At 45.4% G+C, this 26,166-nt stretch overlaps 1 protein-coding gene and 1 pseudogene across 2 annotated transcripts in view; both read left to right on the top strand.

Moving 5' to 3' along the window:
* Window positions 1-26,166, top strand: part of GMDS (GDP-mannose 4,6-dehydratase) — a 775,818-nt gene that overhangs the window by 22,262 nt on the left and 727,390 nt on the right. The window lies entirely within an intron of this gene.
* Window positions 16,049-17,227, top strand: LOC130681209 (cytochrome c oxidase subunit 7C, mitochondrial-like; annotated as a pseudogene).

The following is a 26,166-nucleotide window of genomic DNA, read 5'->3' as shown; positions in this document are numbered from 1 at the left end:
TTTTCAGAGTATAAGTCTTTCACTTCTTTGGTTAGGTTTATTCCTAGGTATTTTATTTTTTTTGATGCAATTGTGAATGGAGTTGTTTTCCTGATTTCTCTTTCTGTTGGTTCATTGTTAGTATATAGGAAAGCCACAGATTTCTGTGTGTTGATTTTGTATCCTGCAACTTTGCTGTATTCCGATATCATTTCTAGTAGTTTTGGGGTGGAATCTTTAGGGTTTTTTATGTACAGTATCATGTCATCTGCAAATAGTGACAGTTTAACTTCTTCTTTACGAATCTGGATTCCTTGTATTTCTTTGTTTTGTCTGATTGCCGTGGCTAGTACCTCCAGTATTACGTTAAATAACAGTGGAGAGAGTGGGCATCCCTGTCTAGTTCCCGATCTCAGAGGAAATGCTTTCAGCTTCTCGCTATTCAATATAATGTTGGCTGTGGATTTATCATAGATGGCCTTTATTATGTTGAGGTACTTGCCCTCTATTCCCATTTTGCTGAGAGTTTTTATCATGAATGGATGTTGAACTTTGTCAAATGCTTTTTCAGCATCTATGGAGATGATCATGTGGTTTTTGTCTTTCTTTTTGTTGATGTGGTGGATGATGTTGATGGACTTTCAAATGTTGTAACATCCTTGCATCCCTTGGGTGAATCCCACTTGGTCATGGTGTATGATCCTTTTGATGTATTTTTGAATTTGGTTTGCTAATATTTTGTTGAGTATTTTTGCATCTACGTTCATCAGGGATATTGGTCTGTAGTTTTCTTTTTTGGTGGTGTCTTTGCCTGGTTTTGGTATTAGGTTGATGTTAGCTTCATAGAATGAGTTTGGGAGTATCCCCTCCTCCTCTATTTTTTGGAAAACTTTAAGGAGAATGGGTATTATGTCTTCCCTGTATGTCTGATAAAATTCCGTGGTAAATCCATCTTGCCCGGGGGTTTTGTTCTTTGGTAGTTTTTTGATTACCGCTTCAATTTCGTTGCTGGTAATTGGTCTGTTTAGATTTTCTGTTTCTTTCTGGGTCAGTCTTGGAAGGTTGTATTTTTCTAGGAAGTTGTCCATTTCTCCTAGGTTTCCCAGCTTGTTAGCATATAGGTTTTCATAGTAGTCTCTAATAATTCTTTGCATTTCCGTGGGGTCCGTCGTGATTTTTCCTTTCTCGTTTCTGATACTGTTGATTTGTGTTGACTCTCTTTTCTTCTTAATAAGTCTGGCTAGAGGCTTATCTATTTTGTTTATTTTCTCGAAGAACCAGCTCTTGGTTTCATTGATTTTTGCTATTGTTTTATTCTTCTTAATTTTATTTATTTCTTCTCTGATCTTTATTATGTCCCTATTTCTGCTGACCTTAGGCCTCATCTGTTCTTCTTTTTCCAATTTCGATAATTGTGACATTAGACCATTCATTTGGGATTGCTCTTCCTTTTTTAAATATTCTTGGATTGCTATATACTTTCCTCTTAAGACTGCTTTTGCTGCGACCCACAGAAGTTGGGGCTTAGTGTTGTTGTTGTCATTTGTTTCCATATATTGCTGGATCTCCATTTTGATTTGGTCATTGATCCATTGATTATTTAGGAGCGTGTTGTTAAGCCTCCATGTGTTTGTGAGCCTCTTTGCTTTCTTTGTACAGTTTATTTCTAGTTTTATGCCTTTGTGGTCTGAAAAGTTGGTTGGTAGGATTTCAATCTTTTGGAATTTTCTGAGGCTCTTTTTGTGGCCTAGTATGTGGTCTATTCTGGAGAATGTTCCATGTGCACTTGAGAAGAATGTATATCCTGTTGCTTTTGGATGTAGAGTTCTATAGATGTCTATTAGGTCCATCTGCTCTACTGTGTTGTTCAGTGCTTCCGTGTCCTTACTTATTTTCTGCCTGGTGGATCTATCCTTTGGGGTGAGTGGTGTGTTGAAGTCTCCTAGAATGAATGCATTGCAGTCTATATCCCCCTTTAGTTCTGTTAGTGTTTGTTTCACATATGCTGGTGCTCCTGTGTTGGGTGCATATATATTTAGAATGGTTATATCCTGTTGTTTGACTGAGCCCTTTATCATTATATAGTGTCCTTCTTTATCTCTTGTTACTTTCTTTGTTTTGAAGTCTATTTTGTCTGATATTAGTACTGCAACCCCTGCTTTCTTCTCACTGTTGTTTGCTTGAAATATGTTTTTTCATCCCTTGACTTTTAGTCTGTACATGTCTTTGGGTTTGAGGTGAGTTTCTTGTAAGCAGCATATAGATGGATCTTGCTTTTTTATCCATTCTGTTACTCTGTGTCTTTTGATTGGTGCATTCAACCCATTAACATTTAGGGTGACTATTGAAAGATTCGTACTTATTGCCATTGCAGGCTTTAAATTCGTGGTTACCAAAGGTTCAAGGTTAGCCTCTTTAGTATCTTACTGCCTAACTTAGCTCGTTTATTGAGCTATTATATACACTGTCTGGAGATTCTTTTCTTCTCTCCCTTCTTGTTCCTCCTCCTCGATTCTTCATATTTTGGGTGTTTTGTGCTGTGCTCTTTCTAGGAGTGCTCACATCTAGAGCAGTCCCTGTAAGATGTTCTGTAGAGGTGGTTTGTGGGAAGCAAATTCCCTCACCTTTTGTTTGTCTGGGAATTGTTTAATCCCACCGTCATATTTGAATGATAGTCGTGCTGGATACAGTATCCTTGGTTCAAGGCCCTTCTGTTTCATTGTATTAAATATATCATGCCATTCTCTTCTGGCCTGTAGGGTTTCTGTTGAGAAATCTGATGTTAGCCTGATGGGTTTCCCTTTATAGGTGACCTTTTTCTCTCTAGCTGCCTTTAAAACTCTTTCCTTGTCCTTGATCTTTGCCATTTTAATTAGTATGTGTCTTGGTGTTGTCCTTCTTGGATCCTTTCTGTTGGGGGTTCTGTGTATTTCCGTGGTCTGTTCGATTATTTCCTCCCCCAGTTTGGGGAAGTTTTCAGCAATTATTTCTTCTAAGATACTTTCTATCTCTTTTCCTCTCTCTTCTTCTTCTGGGACCCCTATAATACAGATATTGTTCCTTTTGGATTGGTCACACAGTTCTCTTAATATTGTTTCATTCCTGGAGATCCTTTTGTCTCTCTCTATGTCAGTTTCTATGCATTCCTGTTCTCTGATTTCAATTCCATCAATGGCCTCTTGCATTCTATCCATTCTGCTTATAAACCCTTCCAGAGTTTGTTTCATTTCTGTGATCTCCTTTCTGGCATCTGTGATCTCCCTCCGGACCTCATCCCATTTCTCTTGCATATTTCTCTGCATCTCTGTCAGCATGTTTATGATTCTTATTTTGAATTCTTTTTCAGGAAGAGTGGTTAGGTCTGTCTCCTTCTCTGGTGTTGTCTCTGTGATCTTTGTCTGCCTGTAGCTTTGCCTTTTCATGGTGATAGGAGTAGTTTGCAGAGCTGGGACGAGTGACGGCTGGAAGAACTTCCCTTCTTGTTGGTTTGTGGCCCTTCTCTCCTGGGAGAACAGCGACCTCTAGTGGCTTGTGCTGCGCAGCTGCACGCAGACAGGGTTTCTGCTTCCTGCCCGGCTGCTATGGAGTTAATCTCCGCTGTTGCTGTGGGCGTGGCCTGGCTCGGGCAGCTGCTCCAATGTGGTGGAGTCGCCTTGGAGCAGGAGCGGCTGGGAGGCTATTTATCTCCGTAAGGGGCCTCCCTGCTCCCTGCGGCCCAGGGGTTAGGGTGCCCAGAGATCCCCGGATTCCCTACCTCTGGATTAAGTGACCCGCCCTGCCCCTTTAAGACTTCCAAAAAGCACCCGCCAAAACAAAACAACGACCACCAAAAAAAAAAGAAAAAAATTTTTTTTAAATTAAAAAAAAGGTGGTCGCTCATTTTTCTTTATTCTCCGGTGCCAGCTTCAGGCCTCTGCTCACCAGTCTTGCTGCCCTGTTTCCCTAGTATTGGGGTCCCTATCCGTTTAAGACTCCCAAAAAGCGCTTGCCAAAACAAAACAGCAAAAAAGAAAAAAAAAATGGGCACTCGCTTTTCTGGTGTCCTCCTGCGCCAGGCCACCGGTACCCGCTCACTGTTCTTGCTGCCCTCTTTCCCTAGTATTTGGCGTCCCTATCCCTTTAAGACTTCCAAACAGTGCTCACCATATCAAAGCAGCAGAAAAAAAAACAAAACAAACAAACAAAAAAAAATTGGTCGTGCGCTTTTCTTTTGTCCTCCGACGCCTGGCCTCCGGTGCCCGCTAACTGTTCTTGCTGCCCTGTTTCCCTAGCATCCAGGGCCCCTTGGGCATGTACTGTGTCTGCGCTCTGGCCCGGATGGCTGGGGCTGGGTGTTCAGCTGTCCTGGGCTCCGTCTCTCTCCCGCTCTGCCTGCTCTTCTCCCGCCGGGAGCTGGGGGGAGGGGCGCTCGGCTCCCGCGGGGCCGGGGCTTGTATCTTACCCCCTTCGCGAGGCGCTGGGTTCTCTCAGGTGTGGATGTGGTCTGGATATTGTCCTGTGTCCTCTGGTCTTTATTCTAGGAAGGGTTGTCTTTGTTATATTTTCATAGATATATGTCGTTTTGGGAGGAGATTTCCGCTGCTCTACTCACGCCGCCATCTTCCGCCCCTCTCTCTTAGGTAGTTTTTTGATTACCAGTTTGATTTCGTTGCTGGTATTTGGTCTCTTCAGATTTTCTGTTTCTTCCTTGTTTAGCCTTGGAAGGTTGTATTTTTCTAGAAAGTTGTTCATTTCTTCTTGGTTATCCAGTTTGTTAGCATATAATTTTTCATAATATTCTCTAATAATTCTTTGTATTTCTGTGGTGTCATTAGTGATTTTTCCTTTCTCATTTCTGATTCTATTTATGTGTGTAGACTTTCTTTTTTTCTTGATAAGTCTGGCTAGGGGTTTACCTAATTTGTTTATTTTCTTGAAGAACCAGCTCTTGCTTTCATTGATTCTTTCTATTGTTTTATTCTTCTCAATTTTATTTATTTCTGCCCTCATCTTTATTATGTCCCTCCTTCTACTCACTTTTGGCCTCATTTGTTCTTCTTTTCCTAGTTTCGTTAATTGTGAGTTTAGACTGCTTATATGGGATTGTTCTTCTTTCCTGACGTAGGCCTGTATTACAATATACTTTCTTCTTAGCATGGCCTTTGCCGCCTCCCACAGATTTTATGGTGTTGAATTGTTGTCATTTGTCTCCATGTATATTGCTTGATCTCTTTGTGTATTTGGTCATTGATCCATTGGTTATTTAGGAGCATGTTGTGAAGCCTGCATGTGTTTGTGGGATTTTTCATTTTCTTTGCGTAATTTATTTCTAGATTCATACCTTGTGGCCTGAGAAACTGGTTGGTATAATTTCAATCTTTCTGAATTTCCTGAGGCTCTTTTTGTGGCTTAGTATATGATCTATTCTTGAAAATGTTCCATGTGCACTTAAGAAGAATGCCTATTCTGCTGCTTTTGGGTATGGAGTTCTGTAGATATCTGTTAGGTCCATCTGTTCTTATGTGTTGTTCAGTGCCTCTGTGTCCTTACTTATTTTCTGTCTGTTTAATCTGTCCTTCAGAGTGAGTGGAGTGTTGAAGCCTCCTAGAATGAATGCATTGCATTCTGTTTCCCCTTTTAATTCACTTAGTATTTGTTTCACATATGTAGCTGCTCCTGTGTTGGGCCAATAGATATTTGTAATGGTTATATCTTCTTGTTGGATTGACTCCTTTATCATTATGTAATGTGCTTTTTTGTCTCTTGTGACTTTCTTTGTTTTGAAGTCTGTTTTGTCTGATACAATTACTACAACTCCTGCTTTTTTCTCTCTATTAGTTGCATGAAATATCTTTTTCCATCCCTTCACTCTTAGTCTGTGTATGTCTTTGGGTTTAAAGTGAGTCTCTTGTAGGCAGCATATATATGGGTCTTGTTTTTTTATCCATTCAGTGATTTTATGTCTTTTGATTGGTGCATTCATTTCATTTACATTTAGGGTGATTATCGATAGGTATGTACTTATTGACATTGCAGACTTTAGATTTGTGGTTACCAAAGGTTCAAGGTTAACTTCTTTACTTTCTGAGAGTCCAACTTAGCTCATTTAATATGCTATTAGAAACACAATCTAAAGGTTCTTTCCTTTTTCTCCTCCTTTTTCTTCCTCCTCCATTCTTTGTATATTAGGTATCATATTCTGTATCTTTGTCTATCCCTTGATTAACTTTGGGGATAGTTAATTTAATTTTACATTTGCTTATTAATTAGCTGTTCTATTTTCTTTACTGTGGTATTTTTATCTCTGGTGACAGCTTTTAAACCTTAGGAACACTTCCATCTATAGCAGTCCCTCCAAAATAGACTCTAGAGATTGTTTGTGGGAGGTAAATTCTCTCAGCTTTTGCTTATCTGGAAATTGTTTAATCCCTCCTTCAAATTTAAATGATAGTCTTGCTGGATAAAGTAATCTTGGTTCCAGGCTCTTCTGCTTCATTGGATTAAATGCATCATGCCACTCCCTTCTGGCCTGTAAGGTTTCTGCTGAGAAGTCTGATGTTAACCTGATTGGCTTTCCTTTGTATGTGATCTTATTTTTCTCTCCAGGTGCTTTTAATAGTCTCTCCTTATCCTTGATCTTTGCCATTTTAATTATTATGTTTTGGTGTTGTCTTCCTTGGGTCTCTTGTGTTGCGAGATCTGTGGATCTCTATGGTCTGAGAGACTATCTCCTTTCCCAGATTGGGGAAATTTTCAGCAATTACCTCCTCAAAGATGCTTTCTATCCCTTTCTCTCTCTCTTCTTCTGGTACCCCTATAATACAAATATTGTTCCGTTTGGATTGGTCACACAGTTCTCTCAATAGTCTTTCATTCTTAGAGAGCCTTTTTTTGTCTCTGTACCTCAGCTTCTTTGAATTCCTCTTCCCTAGTTTCTACTTCATTTATCGTCTCCTCCACCATGTCCAATCTGCTTTTAATACCCTCCATTGTGCTCTTGAATGCTTGGATCTCCGACACGAATTCATTCCTGGGTTCTTGAATATCTTTCCGTACCTTCATTAGCATGTTAATGATTTTTATTTTGCAGTCCCTTTCAGGAAGAGTCATGAGGTCCATGTCATCTTTCTCAGGAGTTATTTTAATTTTACTATGGACCAGGTTCCTTTGGCATTGCATATTTGTATATGGCGCCCTCTAGTGTCCAGAAGCTCTACTCTCTGGAGCTGCTCAGCCCCTGAAGCAATGTCGGGAGTCGCAGGCGAGTGGTATTGGTTCCTGGGGGTAGGAAATAGCTGTTTCCTGCTTCTTGGCTGCTATGCCTGCCTCCACTGCCTGAACCAGTAGGCCGAGCAAATGGTTATAAGCTTTTGTCCCAGAGCAGCCGGATATGGATCCCTGCTTTCCACAAGTGGCTGGGATCTCAAGTCTCTCCAGGAAATCTGCCTGTCTTAGTTTTCCAACCCTGTAATCACAAGAGTATCAGGAAAGCACCATGAAATGTAGGTTTGTGCTCTCAGAGCAGATCTCTGAAGCTAGGTATTCAGCAGTCCCAGGCCTCCACTCCCTCCTCTCTCTGTTTCTCCTCCTCCTGGCTGTTGAGCTGAGGTGGGAGAAGGGCTTGGTTCCCGCCAGGCCACAGCTTTGTTACATTACCCTGTTCTGTGAGGTCTGCTGTTTTGTCCAGGTGTATGCAGTTTGGTGCAGTGCTCTTTTCTGTTGCTCTCTCAGGATTAGTTGTATTAATTATATTTTCGTATTATATGCAGTTTTAGGAGGACGCCTCTATCTCACCTCTCACACCTCCATCTTTATTCCTGATAAATTGGAATTTTACAGATATGTGTAAGCCATAATATTTTTTTGTTGACCCAATGTTGATAGACGTAAGTGTATTTATCCTAGCTTAAAGTATAATCTCTCAAAATGTAATGTTGATTACAAGAGACCTGCAGGGGTGGCATAAGTTTGTATTGTAGTGAACCAACTCAAGGAGAAATAGAGTGGGAATTAAGAGAGGTCTGAGTTTCATCTTGCTTGCAGGCATGCAGGGGAGTTGCCTGCAGTTCCTGGGTGACTTTAATGTCAAAATAAATTTCTCAGTAACATAAGATACAGCACTCCTGGGTCAGAGACGCAGGACTTGCTCTGTTCAGTAGGCAGGCCGAGCTTCATGTTTACAGCAGTCCTGTTTGCATCAGGTCCTCTTGCTCCCCAAGGCATGTGGGTGCAAAACGGTGGGAGGTTTAGGTGGATGTTGCAAATGCTGTGGGTATGCATCACAGTTCAGGAGAACCCTCAGGTTAGGGAACCCTAATCTTTTATGAGGAGACTGCTAGCAAACCTGCCCAAACTTTGCATGGGAGGCAGGCAGTAACTTTATTATTCTGGATGGCAGAAAAATCTGCCCTCTGTTCCAGACAGAGAGCTGCCATCTCCATGCTAAAAGACTGTCTTCTTTACAAATACCCTTGGAAAGATGTTACTGAATGAAAACTGCCAGTGAATCTGCTTATAAGACATGTAGAAACAGGTGAGACCCATGGAGAATCTCTCCTCAGTACTGTTTACTGTGTTAACTGAAATGCACCAGTTTGAGAACATAGAGTTTTCCTCTATTTTTCACTACATCTCTATGGGTAACTTGAACTTTATTTTGGATCCCCATTTTCATTTATATTTTCAATTGAATAATAAAATGATAAGACCTGAATTTAGGTGCTTATTGTAGAGTGGATGAATGGGCACTGTCTTTGGTGGGGGGTGCATTTTATACTTTATTGTAGGTATGGGAGTGGATAGTATAGTAGGATTGCCTCTGATGAAACATTGAGTAAATCTAATCTGATAGATTAAATGGGGCTTCTTCAGTTGGCCTGAAGAATCTCCATTCATAAGAACTTCTTTTAAGTCCTGGAGAAGAGCCGACATCCAAACTTCTCTTGACTATGAACTCGTCTGGATGATTCTCACTCAATTAACTTAGAACCTTCTCTTCCTCATTGGTCCCTATTTGAGTACATGCCATCACTCCTCTATGATTTATTCACTGAGTGAATGTAAACTTACTTTCATTGATTTTCTTTTGCTTCATTTAAAAATCATACCTAGTTTAAACTCTGTCAGCTTCACTTTGAAATTGCTTCTATCACTTATGAGAATGTATATCTAGTGCCTACCATGTGATAAAAGGCCCTGCCCTCAAGGTAAGAAACCTTAGGTCTTCTCAGGTTTTGTTAAAGTCTTGTTTAGATTTTTACAGATTTTGATGTTATCATCAGAAAACTTTCTAGCAACTTGAATATTTATTAAACTGTCTGAATTTTGTACTCAAAGACTGCTTTATTTTAGGGAAGTGAGTCCCCACGTGACTCTGTTCAACAGGATCAGAAGGCGTTTGGAATGGAGTCCTGTGGTTTACAGTTTCAAACTGCCAATGTGTAACTTTGCTTCACTCCTATACTTGTATATTGATGTGTAGTTTTAAAAGCATTTAAAAAATTGTTTCCACTGTTCTTAATAGTGTCCTATGAGTCAGGCAGGCAGGTATTACCTTCATCTTAGACATGAGATAACCAAGACCAGAGTGAGCAGATGGCTTGCCACTGTTTTGGGGTTAGTGATTGTCACCCATAATATTTGTCCTGTCTTAGGGATCACCAGTCTACTAGCTTTAATTTTAATTCTCTTCTACTTACCATCACCAGGGTTTTACTCTAGGCTGGTATTTTTCTTTACTGTTACATAAACAGACTATGATAGGCAGAATGATGTTCTACCCCTAGATGTTCAGTTCACATATTAACCCCTGAAACCTGTGAATGTTACATCTCATGGCAAAAGGTGAAAGGAAAGGAGCGACACACAGCAGCAATTCACCGGAGAATTCCGCTTTATTGGGGAAAGGTGCTGGGTTATATAGGAAGGGGCATGGGGGTGATTGTGTTTTTACTTCTGTGGGGCTGGTGGCTATTGGCTAGGTGCTGGGAGTGGGAGTGGGGAGAGAGGTGATTGGTCTTTAGGTGGCGCCGTCGGGAACTGAGGACCCGGAAGAGAAGCTGGAAGTTCTCCATCTTACTGGTGGGGGCCCTTCATTCCCCCCTTTCTCCTCTATGGGGTTGTGGACATTGCTTTCTCTCTGACTGCTTCCTGCTGAACGGGGGCGGAGAAGGGAGTGAGGGCTTGAGGACTGGGAGGAAAGGGTTGATAGGACTCCCCACAGTAAGGACGAGTAGATGTGGACTTCCTCAGGTTGGAAATCAATGAAGGTTCCCTGTAACCATAGGTCGAGTACTTGTTGATTCTAATGGTGCCAAGAGGATACGGGTGCCAGAAGCCAGGCGTCTGCGGCCATTGTTTCCAGGAACAGTTTCCAGTGGAGAGAGGGGTCCATCTCAGCGTGTGGTGAGGAGGTCACAAGAGGGTGAGGGATCTTCTGTGGCTAAAAGCTGGTAGTTCCTGAGTAAAAGCTGGTTGAAAATTTGATTAGAGATTTTACCAACTTGGGATTTGATAAACTTTACTATACAAGGCAAGAAGAGACAGGCGAGGAGAATGATTATTATAGGGCCTGCAATGGGCCAAAGCCAGGTAAGGAAGGGGTTTGTTAGTATTGAAGAGAATGGGTTGGAATTGGAAGCAGAGTGGAGGCTGGAGGCAAGGTCGGTGAGTTTGGTAATGTCACTTTCTACAATGCCAGATTCGTTGATGTAATAGCAGCACTCTTCCCGAAGGAAGACGCAGGTGCCGCCCTTTTCAGCAGTAAGCAGATCTAAGGCCCACCGGTTTCGAAGGGTGACCTTAGCTAGCGAAGTGACCTGTCTTTGGAGAGAGGCCAGGGAATCGGCAGTGGATGTCAGGGCTCCCTCAAGTTTGGCGTTGAGATCTCTAATTGCCCACAGAGAGTGACCCAAGGCTCCCCCTGAAAATCCTGCCCCAATGGCTGAGGTGTCTAGGGAAATACCGACCATAATGGGAAGGAAAGCAGCCCTTCTTGTGCTCAAGTGCAAGGGAGGTTGGAGCTCAAGGAATTCTACCATGCTGTAAAGTGTAAGCTGTGGGATTAGGGTGACGAGAATGCAGGGTGTGCTGGAGTTGGGAGGCAGTGAGTTGAAAAGACTGCTATTACACCAAAAGAAGTGTCCCGGTTGCGTAAAAGTCTTATAGAGCTGGAGGTAGGGGTATAGATAGAGAGGCAGTGAAGTGCGCTGGAGGGGGGTGGAGTTGGGCCTACACAGTGGTGGATGGTGAGATTGTTTGCGTATTCTGGTTCCCATAGGGGTATGTCTGCCAGGGGGCGGAGGGGTTGTTCTTCTGCATGGAAGGAGTAGTTGGAAATATTAAGGGGCACAGTGGCCAGCAGTGGGCGCTGTAGTGATGCGCACAAGAAACAATTGGCAGTGTTGAGGGTGTGGTTGAGAAAGATGGTGGTGTCTTGAATGAGCTGTAACCAAGAGTAGGAGAAATTGGAAGAGGGGTGGGGATAGGAAGATGAAAAGGCACCGTCAAATGTTTGAATAATGACTTTTTCAGAATGTCTGATATCTGATGCAATTTGAGAGATCTGGGAATGAGAGGGAACATACTCCCGAGAGATATGAAGGGTTCCTTGGGGGGTCGAGGACCCCCCATAGTAAACTGAGGCTGTGACTCCGGTGGGCTATCGAGAGTCCCAGGGATCTGGGATTGATAAGGAGAATGAGCTATTGGGAAATTTTATGAAACGGTTGGAGGAGTAATACTGTGGGTACCAGGAGTTACCCATGTAGTGAATGGCGCAAGACCAGTAGGGACATCCCCCATAGGTGTCTGGCCATTGCCTGCAATAGGCTTGTTTTTGGTCATAGAGGAAGCAGAGGTAGGGAGAATAAAGGTAGCTGCTAGTGAACAATTCGGTGGAGGGAGGAAAGTGGGGGTATAAAGGCTTGGAGCAGCCTTTCAGAGGGCAGTCTGATGTGGCAATGAGGGCAGTAATTTTTGTTTGATGCTGTGTGTAAGTCTGTCTTACTTTGAATCGCCATACAAATGAGGCTGGGGTGGCGGGGAAGACAATAGGAATGAGGAAAAAAAGCGAGAGAGAGCGAGGGAGCAGTAAAGGAGGAAAAAGTTATGATTCGGGTATGGATGGCAAATGGGGTGAACGGGATTTTGGAGGAAAGAGGACAGTAAGGTCAGGAGTCTGGAAGGAGGGAGGAGGGAGAGTCTGTAAACTTTTGTAGGTTAAGAGATCCTTTAGGTGATGTGGGGACAGAATGGTAAGGGGCGCCCCGAATGTCAGTTTATAAGCTTCCTTCTGCAAGAGCTGTCCAGCGGCTAATGCCCGTAGGCAGGGGGCCCATCCCCGAACTGTGGGGTCTAATTGCTTGGAAAGATAAGCTTGGCAAAGGATGGGCCATAATGTTGGCCTAGGACTCCTAGAGCTTGACTGGACCTCTCATGAATGTATAATGAGAAGGGCTTCGACAAATCAGGAAGATGGAGAGCTGGGGCTTCCACAAGGGCTTGATGGAGCTTAATGAAGGAGTGTTGGGGTGAGGAGGATAATGGTTCTTCAGGGGGGCCTTTGCTGAGGTCGTATAGGGGTCTTGCCAACAGGGAGAAGTTAGGGATCCATGCTCTAAAGTACCCAGCCAGGCCTAGAAAGGAAAGGATTTCTGTCTTGGTTTTGGGAACGGGCAGGTCAGAGAGGAGTCGTTTTCTGTAAAAAATCTTGGGAGGAGGGGTCCTGAGGGATAGAAAAAAAATGTATCCTTGAGATCTAGGACTGAGAAGTGGGAGGCCGAGGCAGGGATCTGCGATAAAAGGGTGTATGGATTTGGAACTAAGGGATGGATAGGGACGACGGCCATGTTGACAAGGCGAAGGTCTTGGACAAGGCGGAAAGATCCATTGGTTTTTTTTAACAGCTAATATGGGGGTATTAAACGGGGAGTGAGTGGGTCTGAGGTAATTTTTGTTTAAAAGGTCTTGAATGATGGGTTGGAGGCCTATGAGGGCTGAAGTGGTTAGGGTGTATTGGGCCTGACAGATATACTGAGAGGGGTCACATAATTTGATAGAGGCAGGAGGACATAGAGCCACGGAGGGGCTTGTAATGTCCCAAACTTTGGGATTTACAGGGTGTATGAGGATGGAACTGGAGCTTTCATTGGGTAGAGGGGGGTCGTAGGCTATGAGGGCCATCAGAAAGGAGTACTGGGGGCTGTGGGAGTGGATATAGTTATGGGAACATGGAGGAAAGAAAGGATGTCCCATCCTAGTAAAGGGATGGGACACTGGGGCATAACCAGGAAGGAGTGGGAGAAAGGTATGGGATTGTCTTGGATTGTGCATAAAAGGGGGGGGGGGCTTAATGGGAAAATCTGTTTACCTCCTACCCTGACTATAGGAGTAATGGCAGGCATGGTAGGGCCCTGGTATTCTCGCAAGACTGAGAAGGTGGCTCCTGTATCTAGGAGGAAGGAGATGGGGTGAACGTCTAATATTAAAGTAACCCTGGGCTCCTGTTTGGTGATGAAATGGTCAGGCGAGAAGCCCCAGAGCCCCGTCAATCTTATTCTGCCAGCCCCACTACGGCGGGCTTAGGATGGGGGTTGTTCGTCCAGCCTCCCCTTCGGGTGGTTGGGCAATCAGACCCCCAGTGGCCCTTTTTATGGCATCTGGGGCATGGGGTGGCAGGAGATCTGGGGGAGGGGCATGCCCTTGACCAATGTCCCTCTTTTCTGCACTTGAAACAAGCTCCTGTGGGGGGCTTGTTTGTAGAGCGGTGCCCAGGTTGTGGTTTTATCAGCTGGGCCAACATTTGGATATTGGCCTGATCAGCCTTTTGTTTATGGCGTTCTTTCTCCTCCTCCCGATTATGGAAGACTTTAAAGGTCACTGTTAGGATCTCAGTCTGTGGGGTAGTGGGGCCCTGTTCTAACTTTTGAGTTTAGCTTTAATGTTGGGGTAGCTTTGAGCTAGGAAGTATGTCATAAGGACATGTCTCCCGTCAGGCGTTTCTGGGTCCAGGCCGGTAACTGTAATAGGGCTTGAGTGAGTCTGTCTAAGAACTCGGAGGGAGTTTCCTCCCTCCTTTGAATTATGTCTTGGAGCTTTTGAAAATTGACTACTTTATGAGCTGCCTTTTTCAGACCTGCTATTAAGCAGCAGGCGAAGATATCTCAAGATTGGAGACCCATGGCGGTGTTACAATCCCAGTGTGGGTCTTGTTCGGGGACAGCGGTGGGGCCAGGGGGATAAGTGGGGTCAGTCCTGTGGGTTTCGGTAGCGTGTGTTTGGTTGAAGTCCCAAACTCGTCTATGCTCTTCAGGAAGGAGGGTATTGGCCAGGAGCATGAAAATGTCATGATGTGTGAGGCTGTATGACTGGAGGGTCCATTGAAACTCCCTGATATATGTCGTGGGATCAGTGGAAAAGGAACGTAGGCGTTTCTCAAGTTGGGCTAAATCTCCTAAGGAGAAAGGGACGTGAACGCGCACGATGCCTTTGGATCCTGCTACCTCCCGGAGGGGGGGCGATAATTTTGGGAGGCCCTCGGGACTGAGTCTGAGGTGGACTGAAGGGTTCTGGCCCAGTCTGTGGGGGAGAAACAGGTGATGGGGGCAAAGACGTGATAATTTTGGGAATCCCTCGGGACTGAGTCTGAGGGGGACTGAAGGGTTCTGGCTCAGTCTGTGGGGGAGAAACAGGTGGTGGAGGCAAAGACGGAGGAGGCTCCTGGGACTTAGTTAGAGGGGGGCTGAAAGGCTCAGGCTCGATCTGCGGGAAGGGGAAGGTGAGGGGTAACGAAGGCAGAGGGGGTGAGGTGGGGGAGGAGATGGTGGTGGAGGAAGGGGGAGGGGCTCTTGTAGGAGGAGGAGGGGGAAGGGAGTGGACGGGAGGCTTCTGCGGGGGAGACGGCTTGCAGGCTGGGAGAACTTGGGGGGATGCGGGGGGAGGAGGCGGAAAGCTTCGGTATAGGGAATCTCCTTCCATTTCTTCAGGCGCTGGCCGTAGTTAAAGGATCGCGAGTGATGTTAGGATCAAGAGCTCCCCCTGCGGGCTGTTGGTTGTGATTGTCTAGGGGGTATGTCGGCCAATCTTGGGAGCAGTATTTGCGGAGAAGTTTTGGTTTTATATCAGGCGTCAGGGAGAGGGTGGCTAGATGCTTGAGCAGGCATTCAAGAGGTGAACTTCCAGGGAGGGATGAGGAGGCTCCCATGGCTAAAGGACAGAGAAGGAGACAAACGGGAAGACGAACGGAGACCCTTGGACTGGGAGCAGACGGCAAGGAGACAAAGGGCGTCCCCAATGATCCCTGGTGGTCTGCGGAAACTCGTATACGAGTCGGAATTTCTTAGGAAGTGTGGGTCGTCACCCAGACTTCTCTAAGAACGCAGAGTGCCGGAGTCACGAGGTACCTAGTACTAGGGATTTTCCGCGGAAGGAATGGAAGGGGGGGAGGGAGCGTTCTCATCCGCAAAAGAGTCACCTCATTTATAGCTGTTGGAGGGGGGCCTGAGGGTCCGCCGCAGCCGTGAAGGCCTGAGGCGGGGAGAGCTCCCTCCTCGTCCCCGAGCGTCAGGGCCTTGCCGGACGATCACGGTCAATGGCGCTGCGATAGCTCGGGCAAGAGTGGCCCGCTCCGGGGGAAAACTTACCCAAAGGCCAGAGAGGAGTGGTGAGTGTGAGGAGCCAGCGCCGGAAAAAGAGGACGAGGGCAAGCTGCTGCTGGTGTCGGGGGAAGATGGGGCCCAGTTGGGGTGTCCTGTCTCCCGGGTTTCGGCACCAATGAAAGGAAGGGAGCCACACACAGCAGCAATTCACCGGAGAATTCCGCTTTATTAGGGAAAGGTGCTGGGTTATATAGGAAGGGGCATGGGGTGATTGAGGTGTCACTTCCACGGGGCTGGTGGCTATTGGCTGGGTGCTGGGATTGGGAGTGGGGAGAGAGGTGATTGGGGTTCAGGTGGCGCCGGCGGGAACCGAGGACCCGGAAGAGAAGCAGGAGGTTCGCCATCTTATGGGTGGGGGCCCTTCAAAAGGGGCTTAACAGATGTGGTTGAATTAGGATCTTGAGATGGGGAGATTATCCTGTGTCTAATAAATGGTGAGGAGGGAGTCGGAAACAGAAAGATGGCATTGTAAGAAAGACTCAACTGGCCATTCATTGCTGGATTTGAAGATGAAGGAAGGGGCGACAAGCCAAGGGATGGGAGCATCCTGTGGAAGCTGGGAAAAGCAAGGGAGCAGATTCCCTCCAGAGCCTTCAGAAAGTAACTGAGCCTTGTTAACACACCTGGATTTTAACTGTGTGGGATCCAGTTCAGACTTCTGACCTACTGAAGTATAAGTAATAAATGTGTGTTGAGCCACCACATTTATGGTAATTGTTAACAGCAGTATTAAAAAACTAATACAGAGATAGTGTGTTTGTCATACTTTTCACTTAGAATTCTCTCCTTTCTTGCTTATTGCTAATACACATTTATCCTCACATTGTACCCTTCCTTCATGTACTAGCCATTCATTATTCATTCCATCATCTTGGAGTTCTTTGCTCATTTTAAATTATCCAACAAATATTTTTGAGTGCCTCCTGTCAGTAATATATTCCTTCCTTTTCTATTACAGAGAATACAAGATTTCCCTGTTTTTAGGGAACTTGATATGATGAGGAGTAGCAATGTATCATTTCAGCAAATATTTATTCAACACAGCTCTACGATAGGTACTTTAATAGCCACTGGTCAGAGAGCTAACACAATTAGTGAGGGTATGTGTGGAATTTATGCCTGTATGTTGTTCTGTCATCACCATCATTATTGTTATATATAAAAAGACTTCTCCTGGCACTTCAGGGAACAAGGTCGTGAAAACCGGAGGACTTGGTGTGGTGCCGCCATTTCTTCCACCTTTGGTCTCTGCACCTTTCACAGAACTTCCAACAGCGCTATGCTGGGACAGAGCATCCGGAGGTTCACAACCTCGTGGTCCCTAGGAGCCACTATGAGGAGGGCCCAGGGAAGAATTTGCCGTTTTTGGTGGAAAACAAGGGGCAGTTACTAATTATGATGACTCTGTACTTTGGGTCTGGATTTGTCGCACCTTTCTTTATAGTAAGACACCAACTGCTTAAGAAATAAGGATATTTTATTTAATTCATGAAGTATATATGCAGGGGAGCATTTTAAGCGGTGCAGTCTCTTTGAAAATGTATCAAACTCTTGAGTTCAAAATACCAGATGTGTCTGTAAATAAACTTATGTCATGAATCAAAAAAAAAAAAGAGACTTCTCCTTTGTTGGAGTTGAGGAAGCAAGTAGGCATGTTGGCAGGAACTGTGGGTGACACCTAGGATATGAGGGCAGTCCCTGGATGACAGCTGGCAAGAAACTAAAGCCTTTGGTCCTAGAGTCACAATAGTTGGATTCTGCTAACAAATGATGTGGCCCCATAGATCCACTCAGACTTTGGGTGAGACCAACACCTGGCTTGTAGCCTTGCAGAGGACCCAGCTAAGTGTGCCAGGCTCTGGACCAATAACAAATGTGAACTAATAAATGTGTGGCATTTTAAGCTGCTGAGTTTGTAGTGATGTTGCTATGCAGCAATAGATAATTAATATAAGGAGAACTCCTCCAGAAATAGCTGTAAGATAGGGTAGACTGTGGTTGAGGAAATAAAGGGAAACCTCATGGAGGAGTTGCTTCTGAACTGTACAAGAGGGCAGGACTTTGAGATGATAGACTTTTCTGGGCAGGTGCATGACTAAATGAGTGGAGAGGAAGGCATAAGACTTGTTTCAGGGATGTTGGTCAGATTAGTTGACTGAAATGTAGAGATCATGTGAAAATAGTAGAGGATAGGCTACTAAGATTGGATGGACCAGATTATGGTAAGCCTTGTAATTTAGACCCTGGGGTTTCAACTTCATTCATTAAGTAGTAAGAAGACATCAAAAGCTTTTGAACAGAGAAGTAGTGTGACAGCAGTTACCATTTTAGGATATTGGGAGAGGAGATGGTCGACAACAGTTTAAAGGGTAGCTAGGGGAAGAAGGACCAGTTATTTCCTTTTTACAGGTGTGAGAAAATAAGAATCTCAAGTACAGTAATAGTTACTCATTCACTCAGGAAATACTGAGCACTGAATATGAGTCCAGCATGCAGTAGCTAGGAAGGAGACAGGAAGAGTGAATGTGAGAACAAAATCAAAAGATTTGGCTACTGATTGGATTGTTGGACTGGGGGACCAGGAGAAGTGTTTCTGTGGTTAGTGCCAATGACCTTCAGTTAGTCATGGACAAGGACTATATTTCACTGCTGAGTTTCTAACACAGTGCCTTGAATGATATCTGCAGTTAATATCTCCTTTATAAAAATCCTGATGAAATATTTACTGCATTAAAAAAGCACTGGGAATGTAGGAGTGCAGTATATCACACTAAAGAGCAAGGCTGGATAAATTGTAGCCCATGGGCCAAGTCCACTTGCTGCCTGTTTTTGTAAACTAGGTTTTATAGAATGCCTGCTTCTTTACTGTCTATGGCTGCTTTCACATAGAGTTGAATAGCCACAACAGAGGCTGCAGCTTGCAAAGCCTAAACTGTTTACTGTCTGGCTCTTTACTGAAAACGTCTGCCAACCTTTGCTGTGCTTGTTTATTTTGTAGAGTGAATTTTTATAGATACAGATGATATCTCCAAAAGGGAGAGTGTGGAGACAGAAGGAATGAGGTTGAGGTGGAGCAAATATTTGTTTCATGATGGGAAGAGGGGGAAATGCTAGTGAGGGAGAGAGAAAACAGAGTCCAGACTAATAGCATTGAATCTGAGGAAGAGCAAAGGTGTTTGTTTTTGGTGGTGAAATACAAGTATCATTAAATTTATCGTTAGTGACATTTAGTATATTCAGTGTTGTGCAACCATCACCGCTCTCTGGTTTCAGAACATTTTTACACTGCAGAAGGAAAATCCTGTACCTGTTAAGTAGTTTCTCCCCATTCCCCTCTTCCTCGAGCCCTGCATTTTGTCTCTGGATTTCTCTCTTCCAGATACTGCATATAAATGGAGCATTCACTATGTCATCTTTTGTGTTTGACTTCTTTGACTTAGCAAAGTGTTTTCAAGGTTCATCCATGTTGTAATATATATCAGAATTTCATTCCTATATGGCTGAAGAATATTCCATTGAGTGGATAGAACATATTTTGTTGTCCACTCAGCTGTTCTAGGACATTTGGATTGTTTTCACCTTTTGTCTTATGTGAATAATGCTGCAGTGGACATTCATATACAAGTATCTCTTTGGACACTTGTTTTCCATTCACTTGGGTATATACACCGGCATGGAGCTGCAGGACTGAATTTTGAATAGGAGGGCTTAGTATTGCAAATGCTTCAGGAGAGGTCAGGAAGAATTAGAACTGAGAAAGGGCTTTTTGTGATTTTGGTAACTGGAAGTCATTTGGCTGCCTTTGAGCTGAGCAGGGGACAGCAGTAAGATTACAGAGTTACCGCAGGACAAGGTGGGGGCTGCAAGGTAGGTTACACTTTGTAAGGTTTAGCTGAGAAGTAGACAGTTTCCTACCTTTCTAGGGCATCCAGGTCAGTAAAGGTTTTTATTTTTCCTGATAGGAAGGAACGACCCCTTTTAAGTCAGAGTGGAGCCAGGGAAGTAGAGTGCGGCTGTGGGAAAGACGATGAAGCAGGGAAGGTCACAGGCTCCGAGAGACCTCAGTAGGATGAGAGCATCCAGGTCTTCCGGGGGTGTTTCTGGTGCAGGGGGTGTCTCTGCCTGCGGCTACACTGCCCTTGGGGAGCCCTTCTGTGACTGATTTGGCGCAGTGGTCCTGGTTGTGAAGCCTCGCAACTTCCTCATATCTACACAGCAGTCTTAATAAATTTCTTTTCTAATTCTCTTGGCTGTGGGATGGTTTGTAGACTTGCCAGCGAGCTATCTCAGTGACTCCAGGGTGGAACATGATAGTATATGACGGTGGGTGAGGGCTTGGCTAGGGAGATTACAACCAGGTTTTGAATTGCCCTGAAGAACACAGAAGTGCATGTGGGTGGACACGGCAGCAAGGTTTTCATGATTTGATTAGGGTGGTGTACAGAAATTTGCTGGCCACAAGTGCTGAGAATTAAAGGAGTGCTATGGTTTGATGTTTCAGAGTGGTGTTGGGAGGTGATGATAAGATGCTCTTGCTGTAGCTCTTTCTGGTTCTAGGGAATAAGATTCCTGAATATCCAAGTAATTCCCAGATTTTTATATTTCATAGTTAAAACTTGAAACTGATATGTGGTCACCAAGATTTATTTTGAAAGAACCTTGAGAATAGCAAGTTCCTACTTACTAATAGTCTTTTAATTAAAAAAAGACATTTTACACATTAAAATGTGAGAAGAATGTACTGTCAGCATAAAGAATAATCACCAAATTATAAATTTTGTCCATTTCTCTCATTTTGTCAAGGAATGGGTTAAAAAATGTGTCATGGAATGGCATTGTCTATTGACTACATTTGGGAGCCACCAATTAATATTTTTATTTTAAAAAATATTCATTTGGTGATTCCCAGAATGCAAATACAAAATTCCTGGCCTATGGTGACTGTCTTGCCAATGGGTTTTAGCCCTGGGCAAGTTCGCTATGGATTCAGTGTGACCAAAGGAATCGACAGCAAAACATTCTTGGGGTGAAAGGGCTTATTACCCGGCTTGTTCTCTGGCGGTAGGTCCAGCACTAGCGTGTCTGCCTCTGCCCAGAGCACTGGGCTGATCTCTCTGTATAGCACAATAATAGCTTATTGCCTAAAGGTGTGGAAGTGGCAGCCCAGCAACAGGCCAGTTACATCATCAGGTGGTTTAAGTTCAGTGAGGATCCTGGCCATAGGAACCCCAACTTCCCCACACTCCACCCCTCCAGGATTCTCGCCTTACAATCTGCACACTTTCAATCTTCTGCAGTGGTCCCTGTGCGAGAAAGCTGGAGCACTGTAACCAGATTCCACAATAGCAACAGAGGATAACAAAAACTTAAGAGATAATAAAAATTAAAATATAGCAAGATTTTGATACAGATATTATAATAATCCTCAAGCCAAAGGAAGTTCCCAATCTACAAAGACTTTAGGGGCAATAAGACACATGTTTTAATGCCACCAACATAGGCAAATCTTGTCCATCAGGTAGGTTGCATGCAAGAGAGTGGTCCTGTGATAGGACTGTAGCAGGAGGGGAGTCCCTTCCAGGTCTAGTATACCACACTTTTACTCCTTTCCCTGTGTGGGTTACTGAAGGGTCTATATATAGTGCCACTGGAGGTCCATGCACTGGCCTTAATGATGAAACAAAACTCCCCGGTAAGATGCTCTTACCTTCTAGCCATTCAGGATATACTACTGTGACCTTTGGCGGCCACTCTGCTGTTATTCCAGGAATACACAGGAGGCCAGCTTCTAGGCCTTGTCCCCAAGGTGCCAGGAGAGCCAGCCATCATTGGTCCATGTTTCGAAAGGTCCAAGGCCACGTCCACTCAGTGGAGTCTCCGGGGTTCAGTGCAGTTGGTGCTGGCAAACCTCGGCTTCAGAGATTCTTCCTTGGTTTGTATTTGCAGTTGTATAGGGGAGGCAGCCATGTGTGTTAACATGTCTACAGGGCTCAAAGCTCCCTTTCGGGATCTCTCATTCAAACGCCACAGTATGGTCCGTAAGCGGACTGACTATCCCCACAGACTATTGGTATCTGACTTTAGTCTGGATTTTAACAGCCATTGTGCCTCTCTATCATGCCTGCTGCAGGAGGATTGTATGGCACATGAAACTTCCACTTGATTCCCAGCTGTCATACCCATTCTTGTCATGTATGTCCAGTAAAATGGGTGCCCTGATCACTCTCAATCACCTGTGGTCAGCCATAAGCAGCAAAGAGATGCTCTAGGCCTCTTTCGGTTGCCTGCTGTTCTGCACAATGGGTAGGAAAAGCAACCAGAAGTCCAGTAGCTGTGTCCACACAAGTCATCGTGTACCGATATCCTTCTGACACAAGTAGAGGCCAAATATAGTCTATCTGCCACCTGATGAGGGGTATAGTCCCCTTAGCTATTGTTCCATGTTGTTGTGGAACTCAGTGTAAGTCTCTTTTGGATCACACAACACACTCCTTCTGGGCTCTACTAACTTCTTCGAAGGTCAAAGGCAAGCCCTACTGACAGGCTACAGCCCACATTGTCTTTTGCCCTGCATGCAACAAATGCTGATGTAGCCATTGGGCTACATCGGAGGCAGTCTTTCCTCCTAACCAACGTATCTGGGCCAATTTATCTGCCTCATCATTTCCTGCGAATGCCAGTGGCAAGTGACCTGTCATATGGTATATTGTAATTATTTTGGTCTGACCACAGGCCCATAAGTCTTGCAATCATTCTTGCCCTCAAAGGGGTTGGTGACCAACCAGCCAGTTGGCATGGTACCAGGTTCGTAGCCACCGGGTCAAACCCCAATAGACAGCCCAGCTGTTAGTGCAGACAACTATAGGGGAGGGCTCCTGGCTGACCACAAACCACACAGCCCCCAACTCTGCCCATTGGCTGCTCTTCCCCTCACCATCTTCCATCCATGTTGTCTCAGTCTTAGGATGGAAAGCTATGGCCCTCCATTTTGGGGGCTTCCCATGGCTGGAGCCGTCTGTATACCATGAACCTTTGGGTATAGGGGGTCTTCCGTCCCAATAGGGACTCTGATACTAATGGTTCAAAAGCAAGTTCTTCCTGCTTTTCACTTGTATATGTTACTGGCCCCAACAAGTGTTGGAGTTCTTCACTCAAAGGGCTACTAGAAAGAGCACTACGCTGCAGTAGGTAAGCACCCCACTTGGCTAGTGTGTGTGTTTGTGCCACACCACTCCTTGGCTTTTGGGTCCAGTCTCATACCCAACCCAAGATGGGATAGGTGGTTATTACCTTTATTGGGGCCATTCCAGTGATGAGTTCTGTAGCCAGCAAGGTGATACACAGCAGCCAGTTGTTTATCTGTCAAAGTGTATCGAACCTCTGCCCCCTTTCCAGAGTTGTGACCAGAATCCAAAGGGTTGGTGAGTTCGTTCAAGCCGCTGCCAGAGACCCCAGCCATAACCATCTTCAGTGACATGAACATCCAGCTCACAGGGCCTTGATGGGTCTATCACACTCAAGGCCTGCATGGCCTTGACTGCCCGTTTTGCTGCAGTAAAGGCAGATGCACATGTCTCATCCCAGTCCCACCTGACGCCCTTTCGTGCCAACTGGTATAAGGGCTTCAGAATTTGTGCCAAGTGCAGTATAAACACTCTCCAGTAGCCTAGAAGACCCAGAAATTCTTGTAGCAATGTTACAGTTGGGGTAGGAAAGGCCTAGACTTTGTCTATAACTGCTTCTGGTATAATTTTGGTCTTACCCGACCAGACGACCCCCAATAATTTAACAGACAAACCAGGTCCCTGAACCTTGGTGCTGTTCACAGCCCATCCTTTCTCCTGTAAATGTTGCAGCAGTCTAGGTGCTGCACCTTCTAGATCTGAAAGAGAATCAGACGTGAGTATGACATCATCAATATAATGGTACAGCCGCACCATTGGTGGTTTCTCCCATGTAGCCAAGTCCTGGGCTACAAGTCCATGACAGATGATGGGGCTGTGTAGGTATTCCTGTGGGAGGTTGGTGAGAGTCCATTGCCGTCCTTCCCACATGAACGAAAACTGTTCCTGACTTTCCTGCTCAATGTCAATAGAAAAGAAGGCATTAGCAACATAAGCCACATAATGGTATGTTCCTAGTTCATGGCTGAGGGTATCCATCAGGCCTGCAATAGAGGGGACAGAAGCATGCATAGAGGGTATGACTTTATTCAGTTCTCTATAATCCACAGTCATATGCTGGGAGCCATCTGGCTTTTTTACAGGCCACACTGGGGAATTGAAGGGACTATGGGTGGGCTTTATAATACCCACCTTTTCCAGCTCCTGGAGAGTTTCTCCAGTCTCTTTATGCCCTCCAGGCAGTTTGTGTTGTTTGGTATTAGTCACCCGCCGAGGCACAGGCAAAGCTATGGGTGGGTGCCTAGCATGGTCCCTCAGAACTGCCTTCACCACACATACTCACAGTCTGACCTCACCTGCAGTGGTCTGCAACCATAGACCCTGCAGGATATCAATCCCCCAAATATACTCAAGAATAGGTGATATATACACAGTATACTCTTTTGGGGGTAGATGCCCTATTCCCAAAGGGATTTGGGCTTTTTTCACCCTGATAGCCTTCCCCCCGTATCCATCTATGATAGTGGGGGTGCCAGGGAACTGCTTAAGGTTACCATGAATCAGTAAAAATTCAGCCCCAGTGTCCACCAGAGCCAGGACACGTTGTATGTTCACTGGGGACCAATGGATAGCTATTTCAACATGTGGCCTCCGGTTCCCCCCTGGTCCCTCAGGGCAGATACCTTGACCTTCCCCTCAGTCAAACCGTGTTCCCCCATCACCTTCCTGTGTGGGCTCAAGTGAGGTTGGCTCGTTCTCCAGCAGGAAGTCTTGCAAACACACAGGCCAGACTCGTGGCTCTGTCTCTGACCTCTGCCTCTTTGGCTGGAACTGCTGCTCTGGTTTCAGCTGTTGCCATAGCTCCAGTGAGATCCTATTTGACTTCCTGTCTAATTTCCTTCCATCTGCTCCTGCCCATATTAAATCAACCCACATCTGGGTCCTCGTAACCTTCATGGGGCCCTGTAAATTCTTCTTGTGAGTAACAGATCTTATTTCTTTCCAGATTCTCGTTGCTTCTGCCTCTCCTAAGTCTGCTACTGTATGTGTCACCTCACTTATGGGCTGCCCTAAGTGAGGGGAAACAATGGCCACTAGAGACCCAAAGAGGGATGTAGGAGCCGTTTGAACTACAGTATTTCTCATCCCAGTAGTGAAAATCTCTTTATCTGAGTTATAATTCTCTGGACTACAGATGGCATTTCTTATGCCTAGCTCTCGTAGCACCTGTTGGAGCTCAGCATACAGCTGCCATCTAACAGGAGAGGATGGCAGATCACCCGGATTGGGGCACACAGCATGAAGTGCAGCCATAAGCCAGTCGAGGAGGGAGTGACTCCCTGGGGTCTGATGTGCATTTTGCAATCGCTGCCTCAAGGCAGGCTGCACTGTCAGGGAAGCCAACTTTTCCATCTCTGATCCTGACAGAACAATCCCATCCACCTCTAAGTCCCACAGACGCAGGAGCCAAGGTGATATTGACTCTGAGGGCTTCTGCCTAAACCGGGAGCCCAAATCCACCAGCTCCGCCTGAGTACAGGGGCGGACCATAGAGTGCTCCATGACCTGGGGAGGGGGCTGCTCCTCTCCCTGGGCAACTTTCAGCTGCTGGATTTTTATTTTCTTTACAACCACTGGGTGTGCTTTCAATACAGGAGGGGCCAGGGCTTCTGGCACCACCCCTTCATCCTTCCGCAGCTCCTCCATTTCTGGGGCTGATGGCACCTTTCTCTCCCCTCCCCCGAGTGCCTCCTCTGCTACAACCTTTACCTTTTCTACTGTGCTGTCTCTTGCAACAATGCCACTTACCTCCTCAGGGCATCCGCAGAAGTCTGCAGCTTGCATTCTCGTGCGGTCTCTGGCAACAATGCCACTTCCCTCCTCAGGGAATCTACTGAAGTTTGCAGCAGCTTGCGTTCTCATGCCACCATTTCTTGGGTCTCCTCTGTAGACCTTTTTAAGACTGTGAGAAGCAGCCAACTCACAGTCCCCGCTGCCTCCCAGGCACTCTGCTTCTCAAAGGATCTGCTTACTATACCAAGGGCCACCCCTACTGCCTCAGGTGTCACCTCCCCCTGCCTCCAGTCCTGGGGTGGGGCCCAGTCCTCTAGGAGGCAAGCCACCTCAGACCACATACCCACTGGGGGACAATCCACTGCCTCCCCATTCACAGGGGCAGCCCGCTGAAGCACCCCTCCCATAAGGGCAGCCTGTCTTTTCCCTTAGTCAACAGTGAATCCTGCCGACTACACCAATTGTCTCACCAATGGGTTTCAGCCCCCGGCAAGTTCGCTATGGATTCAGTGTGTCCAAAGGAATCGACAGCGAAACATTCTTGGGGTGAAAGGGTTTATTACCCGGCTTGTTCTCCGGCGGTAGGTCAAGCACTAGCGTCTCTGCCTCCGCCCAGAGCACTGGGCCGATCTCTC

The sequence above is a fragment of the Manis pentadactyla genome, chromosome 16 (genome assembly GCF_030020395.1).
Source record: "Manis pentadactyla isolate mManPen7 chromosome 16, mManPen7.hap1, whole genome shotgun sequence".
Classification (NCBI taxonomy): domain Eukaryota; kingdom Metazoa; phylum Chordata; class Mammalia; order Pholidota; family Manidae; genus Manis; species Manis pentadactyla.
Note: the sequence above shows the minus strand (reverse complement) of the source record. Positions and strands in the feature narration are given on the sequence as shown.